The following is a 3507-nucleotide window of genomic DNA, read 5'->3' as shown; positions in this document are numbered from 1 at the left end:
CCCGCCCTCCCCGCCTTGGTTCCCGCGCCGCGGGCCCTGGGGTGGTGCGGAGGGCTGGGAGGGAGGGTCGACTAGTGGGCGGCGCCTCTCGGGGCTGGAGGCCTCTCCCGGCCGGCGCCGCCCTCTGCCTCTCGCGGTCCCTCCCTCCCGCACGCCGGCGCTCCGAGGCCGAGCTTCCTGCGTCCCCATCCTGGTCTCGCAGCTGGTGGTGCGCCCTCTCCGCCACCGCCTCCCTTCGCCGAGAGACCCTCCCCGCGCCCGGAGCCCTAGCCCCGGGATCCCAGTGTCCCGGAGGAGGCAGCCCCGGGGCAGGCGGGGTCGTGGAGACCCTAGCCCCCGACCGCTGGACGGAGACCGACCTGGACCCGCCGCCGCCCGGGTGAGTGTGCGCCGCCGCGCCTTCGCCCCCGGAGGGGTGACTGTTGGTTTCCCGCGGGCCCAGGAAGGGGTCGAGGACTGTCAGACTGTCCGTCGGTCGGTCCGAGAGCTTCCTGTCCCGGATCTGCCGCCGGCAGGACTCCGTACCCAGACCCACTGGACACCCCTGTCTCCCGGGCATCGCGCTGGGACCTAGTTGGCCTCAGCTGGGGGAAGGCATCCGACCTCCGGGGCCCCCCTGTTGGCGGGGACAGGAGCCATCCGCCCGGTGGGTTTCGAACCCTTGACCTCCACAGAGGCACCTTTCACCTGTGCTTAGAGCAGAATTTCCCAGTAGGTCCCGGGAAACCACCCTGGCACTGCGCTCGTGATCTCCCCTCCCCCCTCCCTCACTCCTTTCTGGAAGTCGAGGCTTTTTAGCGATTTAGATTCGGATGCACCTATGAGTGTGTTACGTACTAGAAGCAAAGGGGTGAGGAATCAGGCGTGAGCAAAGTTTGACGAAACTCACTTTCTTACATGTAAAATGTGAGTGATAACCATCTGGTGAGGCGGGGCACTCATACCAGCACATAGCGAGTACGTGGAACCCCAAGCAGATCTACAGCCCGAGTCCTGAGGCAAGGCCTGTGGCCCGCGAGCGCCAAGTCTGATGAGGAGGGATGATGGTCAACTTCAGTAGGAAATCTTTCCTGACAAAGAGGCGGGGGAACAGGATACCTGGACGTCCGTACGGCTTCCCCAGCCCCGCCCGGGCACTCTCCGGCCTGCAGCAGCCGTGGGGCCCCTGTGCAGCGCTCGGATGGGTCTGCGTGACCCGGGCCAGGTCCCTCCTCGCAGCGCCGGTGGTGCGGGCGCTGGGAACCTAGGCGCTGCCGGAGTGAGGGGGGCGGAGCAGGGGCGGGGCCGGAGCGGGCTGGGCGGGACCCGCGCCAGCCGGGGAGGGCGGCCCGAGAAGAATTGCCCTCTTGGGTGGCTTCTGGCTTTCACTTTGAGGAAGCTTGATTAGTGAAAGGTCAGCTCTGGGACCTGTGAACGGCTTTCACACGTTGGAGACTTGTCACAGAGGATCTCGACCTAAGTAGATAGGGCCAGATAGTATTAGGAGGAAGCCCCTTTCCCTCCAGACATCTCCCTCCCCAGCTTTACCAGAGGTACCACCCAGAGTGGGGGAAAAAGGCAGAAGAGAGAGGAAGGGGAGGAGGCTGGTGGTGCATCTGTTCCTCACGACCTCCTGAGCTGACAGTGGTTCCATGATTAGGCATCTCACAGGGCCAGGCCTGCCCCAGGAATATCAGGCCAAGGGGCCTCAGAGAGCTCCCAGCCTAGTGAGTAGTAAATGACAAGTGTCTCAGAGAGGCGGTGATATAGTCAGGCCCCACCACTCGCTGGCCGTGCGACCCATGGCGGGCAGTCACTTGGCCTCTCAGAGCCTCGTTTCTTCATCCATACAATGGGATTGATAACCTCCTGGGGTCAACATTCACACCTAGCATGTAGCCAGTGCTCCGAGAAGTTACATTACAGGGCTTAGGTGAGAACAGAAAAAAAGAAAAAGCATATAACTCAGGCTGACGCATGCCAAGAAAAGAATGGCGGAATATCAAACGGCGAATTGGAGTCCCTCAGGCGAATGGGGGGGAAGGATGTCTGCAGATGGACCAGCACAAGCAAAGGCATGGAGGTGTGCAGGGCACAGGGAGTGCTGGGCAGGGGTACTCAGGTGGTGCCAGATGGGGAAAGCAGAGGGAGTGGAGGGTGTCAAGTGAACTGGACTGAACAGGCAGGGCCAGGTCACTGCAGGTGGGACATCGTCTTGTAGATGTCTCGGAACCATTCAGCCGATGTCCACTGAGTGCCTTTTGTGCTCCAGACAGTGTTCTAGGTGCTCCGTATACACCGAACAAGAAAGACAAAGAAAGATACAAATGCCATTCAAGTTCTTTAAGCAGGGGAGTCATTCGTTCCTCGTGGTACCTTAGGAAGATAATTCCGGCTGCATGGAAGTTGAATAGAAGTTTGGAGAAGGCTGGCCTGGGGTTGGAGACAGTGGGAATGAAACGGGGGTGCCGGATTGGAGCACCACACAGGAGGCAGAGGTTAACATGTGGCCTTAACATGTGACCACTGGTCAGGGGTAAGATCCGTGGATTGGATGTGAGACCCAAACTGAGCGTGTCTTTTACCATAGAGGTAGCGAGTGCCTGAGACCTTGGCCGGCCTCTAGCTGTGGCTTTCAGGCTCTCTGACTCTAGATGTTACAAGGTCCAGGTGTCTATGTGAGGAATGGCAGAGCAGGTGGCAGAGCCAGCAGCCTATCTCCTGTTAACATTTGCTCTGGGCAGCCTTCTCCTTTGGGGGCTCCTGTTTTACTGGGTCATGGCTCTGGTAAATGTCCAGCCCCCCTCTGCAGGGCTGGCAGTAACGCCCTCATAATGCTCAGGCCGGAAGAGACTGGAGAGTGACAGGCTTTGGTTCTGGGCTTCTCTTCCCCCAGCTCCAAATTAAGGCAGAATTTGAAGGACTAAGAAGGCTTTTCTCCCGAAGTGCCTGGAAAGTTCCAGAAGCTCAGATGTCTTCTGATGGGAGACGTGGTAAAGAGTCTACTCTAGCTACTACTGGCTTTTGCTTTCACTTCTGTTGTGTCTGCTCTGAACCTTGGAGGAGTCCTCGCAATCAACAGTTGTTAGAATTTCCTTCTCTGTGTTATAAGTCTCCCTTTGCTTGGAGGTGGAGCACACAAGGCCTTCCCTTGCCACAGGAGGACCCTGGGAGGTCTCGGGTGTAGGAAACCACTCATTTGACGTAGGAAACTCAGATGAAGGCACTTGCCCAAGGGCACACAGCAAGTCAGCCGCAGAACCAGGGCTGTCACCCAGCCCTCCTGATCCCCCAGCATCCTCTGCATTATCCCAGGAGACCCAGCTACATTTGGGTCAGAGACTTGTTTTAGGCCCGAGATTAGTCCAGGTTTGGTGGCTCTCAACATCTCAGTCTTGCTGGCCACTTCATAGAGTCTTGCTCCTCCCAGGCCTGCACAGGTGGCCCAGCTTCACCTGGTGACGCATTTTCCCTCCCTTCTCCTGGATGGAGCTCTTGATGCTCCGCCTGCCTCTCTTGGGAGCTCTG

At 59.0% G+C, this 3507-nt stretch overlaps 1 protein-coding gene across 2 annotated transcripts in view; it reads left to right on the top strand.

Moving 5' to 3' along the window:
• Window positions 1–3507, top strand: part of TMEM51 (transmembrane protein 51) — a 47366-nt gene that overhangs the window by 1700 nt on the left and 42159 nt on the right. The window contains exon 1 of one of the 2 annotated variants that reach the window (XM_011363510.2): window positions 128–379. The exons of the other annotated variant lie outside the window; for it this stretch is intronic. The gene's annotated coding sequence lies outside the window, so the exon portion shown is untranslated. Of the gene's footprint in view, window positions 1–127; window positions 380–3507 lie in introns of those variants that run through there. 2 annotated transcript variants of the gene reach the window in all.

This window comes from Pteropus vampyrus, unplaced genomic scaffold (genome assembly GCF_000151845.1).
Source record: "Pteropus vampyrus isolate Shadow unplaced genomic scaffold, Pvam_2.0 Scaffold86, whole genome shotgun sequence".
Taxonomy (NCBI): domain Eukaryota; kingdom Metazoa; phylum Chordata; class Mammalia; order Chiroptera; family Pteropodidae; genus Pteropus; species Pteropus vampyrus.
The sequence above is the reverse complement of the archived record's forward strand: the minus strand, read 5'-3'. Positions and strand labels throughout refer to the sequence as shown.